At 46.4% G+C, this 8,942-nt stretch overlaps 1 pseudogene; it reads right to left on the bottom strand.

Annotated features, from left to right (window-relative positions):
* Positions 1–1,071: 1,071 nt before the first annotated feature.
* LOC124554286 lies at positions 1,072–1,189 on the bottom strand (annotated as a pseudogene).
* Between the last annotated feature and the right edge of the window lie 7,753 nt (positions 1,190–8,942).

Below are 8,942 nucleotides of genomic sequence, written 5' to 3'. Positions count from 1 at the left end.
TATTATCTGTGCAAGTCAGAGATAAATAGAGGGCCAACTCCGGTTTAAAGAACATTAGATCACAAGTTGTAATCGGAGTTTTACATAAGGAACCACGTTTCAATGACGCCATAAGCGAACTAAGGATCGATAAGACGTGAATTAGAAGTTAATGAATAGCAACACTGATAGCTCACCATACGCTAGGTATTTACGTGTTACATAAATCTGACATATAAATTTTTCAGCATTATTTTGCAGGAAGAATGAAGCAATGGTGTAGTGGTTTTTCGCACTTCAGTCTGTACAGAATATACTTCTAGATATAATTTTAGGATTCAAACACTGACATGCAACCTATTAACGATAGCTGGGTCATTGTCAACGTATACGTCAGTCACATGCGAAATTGCGTAGGTTGCATGTGCGTACACAATGGAACTGTGCCAGGAAGGAGTAATATGGGTCCGATAAACGCAAGCATATACTCACTGTGTATGAATGTAACTGTTGATTGCCAACGGGGAGATTCCCGATATTAACGTAGACAGTGTTTGTACTGACATTAAAGTCAGTACATTAATTGTAAGCACAGTGTGGTCAAAAAATGGTTCAAATGGCTCTGAGCACTATGGGACTTAACATCTATGATCATCAGTCCCCTAGAACTTGGAACTACTTAAACCTAACTAAGGACATCACACAACACCCAGTCACCACGAGGCAGAGAAAATCCTTAACCCCGCCGGGAATCGAACCTGGGAACCCGGGCGTGGGAAGCGAGAACGCTACCGCACTACCACGAGCTGCGGACCAGTGTGGTCAGAAAGTACCAAAGTGCTAATACATTCTGTGAATTAAATTTAACTGAAAGGGCACAGAAGTACTTGGCACTCCGTCTTCAGGCCACAAGTGGCTCATCGGGACCATCCGACCGCCGTGTCATCCTCAGATAAGGATATGGATAGGAGGGGCGTGTGGTCAGCACACCGCTCTCCCGGTCGTTATGAAGGTTTTCTTTGACCGGCGCCGCTACTATTCGGTCGAGTAGCTCCTCAGTTGGCATCACAAGGCTGAGTGCACTCCGAAAAATGCCAACAGCACATGGCGGCCCGGATGGTCACCCATCCGAGTGCCGGCCACGCCCGACAGCGCTTAACTTCGGTGGTCTGACGGGAACCGGTGTAGCCACTGCGGCAAGGCCGTTGCCCACAGAAGTACCTGGATTGCAATCATTGCCAGGGGGTATTCTTAGAGGAAGATTATGGTGTACAAATATTATGTGCATTATTCAAAGAATTCGTAAATACAATATTGCAAACCGTTCTGAGTAAGAATTTAAAGAAATTTTGGCCTTATATAAAATCAGCAAGCGGACCGGAATCATGAGTTGAGTCACTCAGTGACTACACTGGCACTTAAACTGAAGGCGACAGGCAGAAGGCGAAATACAGGGCTACTATAAATGATTCACTCGGTTTCAGAATTTTAAATTTTCGTAAATATCACATGCACAGTATCACAGCAATATGAATTTAACCGCAAACTCAGCAAGTTTAAATAGTGCCGACCACCTGACATTACGAATTCTAGCTCGTCACCAAAATGCCGACATAGCAAGGGCAGACTTTTCGTGTGTTGGAATATGCGAGACATTTGACCAAATGTGGCAGTTCAGCCGCGGAGGAGAGGGAGGGGGTGGAGGTGCGGGGGTCGGGCGAAATTTTTGTACGCAGTACAACGAAGTCAACAGCAGGTACAAGCTGTGAACCGTCAACACCGCAGCAATGTTTGTGGAAGACTGTGCGTCGGCGTTTACTCTTCAAACCTCACCGTCTGCAGCTCGCACAACAATTAAAACGGGAATGTTGCCGATGGCGGCTTCCGGTTTGCGCCACAACGCAGGGACCAGCTGTAGAGGACGGACATTCCGCCTGCATGCCGATATGCAGCGACGAAGCAACCTTGCATTTGTCTGAAAAATTTTGATCTTCGCTATGTGAAATGGCGGCGCATGAACGGTATTCGCCCAAGGTTAACGTCTTCTGTGTCATGTCACAGAAGACCTCTTACCTCAATATGTTGTAGTTTTGGCTGTGGTTTTTCCCACAACTGATTCCGGATTCCAGGAATTTCATCTTCCAACGAGACACCCTAACGCTCATGGGAACATCGATGTTTCTCGCAACCTGATAAAAAATTTTCGCATCGCTGAATTGGCCGTAGGGCTGGAAGATGATGTGGCACTGTTCCTTTCGATCTCCAGGTAACCTGACCTAACGCCTTGTGACTTTTTCCTTGGGGGATTCATCAGGGGATCCCGTTCACGTACCCCCACTGCCAAGAACACTGGAACACCTCAGAGAATGCGTCAATGTTTCTGTGCTGACCACTGAGAGGATGTTGCTGCATAAGGTACGGAACAGTGTTGACTACCGCTTGGATGTGTTTCGTGTCACCAGAGAGACACTCATAAAACGTTTGTGGAGCACAAAATGTAATGCCGGCTGCAGTGGCCATGCGGTTCTAGGCGCTTCAGTCTGGAACCGCGCGACCGCTACGGATGCAGGTTCGAATCCTGCCTCCGGCATGGATGTGTGTGATGTCCTTAGGTTAGTTAGGTTTAATTAGTTCTAAGTTCTAGGGGACTGATGACGTCAGATGTTAAGTCCCATAGTGCTCAGAGCCATTTGAACCATTTGAACAAAATGTAATGTTGGAGAGTTTACAGTTCTATTCACGCATCGATCAAGTTTCTACACGGAATACTTCGCAAAACGTGGACCTGTGAAAACGCATTAGTCGTTAACAGTAGTCCTGCAGTTTCTTCCATCTTCCGAAATTATTTCGCAGGGGGAGATAGTAACGCGGTTCGACTTTTCAGTCAGCAATTCATGTTGGAATGGGGTATATGTTCCAAAATTCTACCGCAAATAGACTACAGTGATATGGAGCTGTAATTCATCACATTACTCGTATTTCCTTTCTTGAGTGTAGTGTGGCATAGATTTTACGAACTTTTCATCTAAAAAGTTAGCTGCATATTGCATAATGAAATGAATGATTTTGAGGCTAAATACCCGTATTTATGCCGCAGCATATTGTGGGGTTCGAGGCCCCTTCCTTGATACTACGCCATGTTTCGCCAATAGACGGGAAACTTATGTATATGTTAGGTGTGTCTGATGTATATCAACTTTGGAACTACTCGATAAGCTTGCACTTGAAATTTCATACACGTTTCGTGCACGGCGGAAGAGAAACGTCGCCAGAAGGACGTCCACAACGACTAAAAATAATCTAGCAGCGGTTTCCTTTAAAATGCAGTGGGCGATGTGGCATATGATCTAACTGCATAATAAAATTTATTTAATACTTACAGCTGCCGAATTATGACAGAGACTAATTTTTCACTGCAACTGCATAACTTTCCTGTACCACTGTAAAGAGCTTTCGCAGAGGACTAACTACATAACGCGACGAAACAGTAACAGGATAACCGCTCCCCAAACCACTCTCCCTCGGTCAGTAGAGAAGCTCTCACACAAGCCTGCCCTGCTGTACTCTGTATGCCAGCAGACACGAGACTCGGGCGCGGCCCGCGTGTTTGCAGCTGTGGCTGTCACTTAGTCCTCAGAATGTCGTCGTGGAGCGCTAATGAAGGCCATAAAGCGATTCCGGACAGAAACCAGTGCACGTTGAATCTCGTCTGGACTTCGGCAATAAGGGCCGTGTCGTACCTCTGTGTCATGTCGGCGGCGGCGTTTACTCTCAGGCTTGTTGTTTTAATTATGTCCGTTGACCTTTCTTGAAAACGCCAATGATCAGAATTTTTGCAGTCCCTTGTTACCACTCGTCGTTCCAGCGGCCTGCGGTGAACTGCTAGTGGGACGGGAGCAAGTCGTTCCTCACAATCCCTATAGAACACTGCAAGTACCACATCCGGTCCAGATGCCCTTTAACCGTTGTGGATTTTTAGATGAATTTGTATTCCGCAACCACTTCACATCTGCCGTTTCGGCGTTAGTGCGAAGACTGAAACGAGGAAAAATATTACGACCTTCCACTGTGAAATAACTTCGGGAAATACTGTAAACTATTAACTCGTTTTCAGACATCCATATTTTGCGAAGCATCGTGTGCACAAATGAACGATGCTTGAACACAACCATAAACTCACCAAGATCGCATTTTTAACTCCACGTACGTTCTATAAGTGCCCCTCTGGGGACACGAAACACACCCAAGCGGTGGTCAAGATCGTTCTGTACCTTATGTAGCAACATTCTGTCAGTAGCCATCACAGAAATATTGGCCCCTTTCTCTTAGCTGTTCCAGTGTTCTTGGGAGTGGGGACACGTAAACAATGAACCCCCCTAAGAAGAAAGTAACAAGGCGTTTGGTCAGGAGATCTGTAGGTCGAAAGGAAGAGAGGGACATCATCTTCCAGCCCTACGACGAATCCAGCGATGCGAAATTTCGTCGTTTAGGTATCGTCAGATATCGATGCTCCCATAATGGAGGGGTGTCTTGGATGATTCCTGGAGTCCGGAATCAGTTGTGGAAACAATCACAATTGCAGCACATCGAGGTTAAGAGGTACCCACCATAGTCCCCTCACAGAATAAAAACGGCCCATTCAGCTTCGTCTGTGACACTGCACAGAAAACATTAATCCTCGGCGGACGTCGTTCATGAGAGGCAATATCATGCGGATTTTCAGTACGCCACACTCTCACATTGCGTAGATAAACTTTTTCATATAAGTCTTAGTTGCTTCGTCGCTGAATATCAGCATCCTCATCTAATGCCTCCATTGTGGCGTGTAACTGAAGGCGCCGGCCCTAACCTTCTGCCTTTAATTGTTGTATTGTTTGGAGTGTAACCGCCGGCTCACCGACTTCCACACACTTTGTTGGGGCATTTATAGTTCGCCGCTTGTGGCTGCTGTTGACTTCTTTGGACTCTCGGTCACCCCCCCCCCCCCCCTACACGGTCGCAGTGGCCACATCTGGTCCAATATCTCGCATGTTCCAACACACGAATAGTCTTCCTTTGACTTGTCGGCATTTTGGCAAGGCGCTGAATTCGTACTGCCATCCTATCATATTGGTACATATAATATTTCCGAAAATTTCCAATTCTAGAAATGAACGATTCATTTATGATTGCCCTGTATTTCGCCTTCTGTCTCTAGTCTTTTGTTTCTGTGGCTGTGACTCGGTCTGTAATCTTCTGTTTCTGTGGCAATATGGTCACTGAGCGACTCAGCTCGTGATTTCGATCCGCTTGCTGGTCTTATGTATGACCAAAAAATATTTTAATTTTTAGTCAGATTGGCTGACACAACGGTATTTACGAATTCTTCGAATAATGTAGATAATATGATAACACGCAATATGCCTTGAAGGATACCCCTGACAATGTTTACACCCAAAGTACTTCTGCGCCTCTATAATTAGTGACTGCAGCGCCTGGTATCTCATTCACAGAATGTACTAGCACTTTTCTACTACCTGACCACACACTGCCGAAACTCAATGTACTGACTTCAATGGCAGTACATACACTGTGCACGTTCCGTGCTATACGAGTCAGTTGTCAACAATACTGCAAAAAATGACTTTGATGATTCCCGAGCGCCATTAAGCGATACTGTTTTTTTTTATTTACCAATAGCGAGATAATCCGGATGTTAATTATTAATTAAATTTTTGTGCCAAACTGCAAAATTTCTAGTTGTCAAATGTAGAAACTATAGCATATATCAACAGTGCTATTCAGCATCGAGGTAACAGAAGCCAAAAATAAAAGTGGTCTGTAGTCGTTAATTAAAACTTCAAACTGATTATAAGATTAGAAGTTAAATAACACAGAATGTTATTAGCGAGAACTGAATTAGAGTTTACACAATTATAACATTACGATGATACGTTCTCAGATGCAAACGTTTGATTTTAAGTGCTCTGAGTGTTTTGTACTTAAAAGCTGTGCAAAGTCTTCAACGTCGATATTCTCGGATGTAACTGGAAGTGTGTCGTACTACTGTAGGAGACTGATGCACATAGATTACTATTATTTTTTTTTTATATTTGAAGAAAGTCAGCCGCACGATTACCCGCCAGTGTGTCCCATTATGGCGTGTGAATCGGTGCAGAGTTCATCCTACACTTAGCGGGCTTCATAGTGGAGCATAATTTAACGTTTTTTTCGACTACCAAGGGAGCTTGGGAAGAAAAATGGTCGGTGTGGGCTACGCAGCAGCTGCTGCACCAGCGCTATTGAAACAGCAGACCTGTTACCAGTGGACGTCTGAAGTACAGTTACGAAGGTTTATTAGTATCGCGACTGTTGTCTTAAGACTGTGGTAGTCACAGAGAGGCTGTGACACGTTTTTCAGCGCTCCCTACGGTGGCACACTCTACTATTATCCGCCATACTTTCGGAAGTCATTGCGTGCGAGTGACGTAGTTACGAAGATTTTTTCGTACTTCTATACACACACAGAGCGTGTAGAAGCACAGTCATTAGTACAATCAGTTCCAAATATATAATTCGCTTCAGGGGAAACAACGTCTGCAGTGGACAGACTTACCTACAGTCTGAGGTGCAGGTGTCTATACACTGAAGAGACAAGTGAACTGGTACGCCTGTGTAATATCGTGCAGAGCCCACGCGAGCACGCAGAAATGCCGCAGCACGACGTGGCATGGACTTCACTAATGACTGAAGTAGTGCAGGAGCGAACTGACACCACGCATCTTGCAGGGCTGTCCATAAATCCGTAAGATACAAGGAGCACGTCGCGTCTCAGGTACGCCCAGTAACGTTGATGTCTGGGGAGTTTGGCGGCTAGCGAAAGTGTTTATACTCAGAAGGGGGTTCTTGCAGCACTTCTGTAGCAATTCTGAACGTGTGGCGTGTCGCATTGCCCTGGTGGAATTGCCCAAGTCCATCGGAATGCACAATGGACGTGAATGGACGCCGGTGATCCGACAGGATGCTTAGTATGTGTCACCTGTCATAGTCGTGTCTACGCGTATCAGGGTTCCCGTATTACACAAATTGCACACGCCCAACACCATTCCAGAGCATCTACCAGCTTGAACAGTCGCCTACTGATATGCAGGGTCCATGGATTCATGAGGTTGTCTCCACACCCACACACTTCCATCCGCTCGATGCAATTTGAAACGAGACAGGTGACGTGTTTCCAGTGTAATGCCGGTGTTGACGGGCCCAGGCGAGACGAAAAGCTTTGTGTCGCGCAGTTATCGAGGGTACACGAGTGGGCTCTCGGCTCCGAAAAATCGATGACGTTTCGTTGAATGATTCGCACGCTGACACTGGCTGATGGCCCAGCACTGAAATATGCAGCAATTTCCGGAAGAGTTGCATTACTTTTACGTTGAACGAATCTGTCCAGTCGTCGTTGGTCACGTTCTTGCAGGATCTTTTTCGGCCGCAGCGATGTCGGAGATTTGATGTTTTCCAGGATTCCATATATTCACAGTACACTCGTGAAATGATCGTATGGGAAATTCTCTACTTTACTGTTACCTCGGAGATGCTGTGTCCCATAGCTCGTGCGCCGACTGCAACACCGCGTTCAGACTAACTCATATCGTGATAACCTGCTGTTGTAGGAGCAGTGACCGGTCCAACAACTGCATCAGACGCTATTTTCTTATATAGGCGTTGCCGACGGCAGCACCGTATTCTACCTGTTTACATATCTCTGTGTTTCAATGCGAATGCCTATACCAGTTTGGTAGGAGCTTCAGTGTAGCTGGAGACACAAACGACGGCGGTCGGCCCTACGCTCGTTCTGCGCGCCTGCGTCACGCACTCTGCGACAGCCAATTAGCGCTCAGTGGTGTTGTGGGAGCTCTGCTGTGAATATGGTACCCAGTGTGAGCATCAAACGCGATCCTAGCGAGTTATTTACTGAATTTTTATCCCATTTGTTGGGACTTCTCATGCCTGATGGTGGTGCTAAGCAACAAAGTCCACACAAGCAGGCGAGAGACACGACTTGCCAGACACTCGACGCTCACGTGGAGCGCGGAGGCCGCACCGCAGCCGCCGCCTGCGACCGCCAGCAGCGCAGCCGCCGCCCGTCTCTCCACCTGCGCGAACCGCCGTCGTCCGTGGGCCGTACTACAGTCGAACGCAATTTACTCGACCAAGTAAGAGACGTCACAAATCACGTGGACCACTGTGTTCTGAAGAGAGAGGCCGAGGTGGAGACCGCTACAGAGCACAGTGGTCAGAGGAGTTCAGAAGACTTGACGCACGGCAGACATCAGAGACAGCCGGCCTGGTCAGCGCCCAGCGCCTTCTCTGTCTGCCTGCGACAAACCTCGAGTCGGTCAGCAAATAAGCAGCTTGAAGCAGAAACGCTACGTCCAACGCTTACTGTTAAATTTCATGAGGGGAGCTGTGAAAGATGCAATGAAATCCTAAACCAAAACCCAGACTTAATATAATTTCACTCGTCCCTTCCCTACTTTCAGCACGTCCGACACTCTCAATCGCTTATCCTCAATCCCTAAGGACGTCTACAACATTCTCCCGCATTTACTTTCCATAAAGTCGGCTGCGTCAGCAGAAACGAAGTTCCGGCAGAAAATACATGCAAACCAGATGTGTATTCCTCCCAATAAAAGGTGAGGAACGATTTGGTACAGAAGGCAGCAACAGGTTCATCAAAAACAAGACTGAAGTATGAGGAACCAGTAGTTGTGCGACTACAAAGTAACGCTGAGAAGAGCCAGTGCCGGAAGTAACCCACTGCAAAAACACATCGCAAATGGAAACCTCGAGAGAGCCCCATCGCATCTTTGTGAATATTGTGGTAGCGGTAAGAAACGGAAAATATTGGTAGATACTACGTGAAATTCTAACAGCAAAATACGGAAACGCGCTTTAATAACTAATTTCTTGTAGACGGCGTACGTTTA

Source organism: Schistocerca americana, chromosome 11, assembly GCF_021461395.2.
Source record: "Schistocerca americana isolate TAMUIC-IGC-003095 chromosome 11, iqSchAmer2.1, whole genome shotgun sequence".
NCBI classification, from domain to species: domain Eukaryota; kingdom Metazoa; phylum Arthropoda; class Insecta; order Orthoptera; family Acrididae; genus Schistocerca; species Schistocerca americana.
Note: the sequence above shows the minus strand (reverse complement) of the source record. Positions and strands in the feature narration are given on the sequence as shown.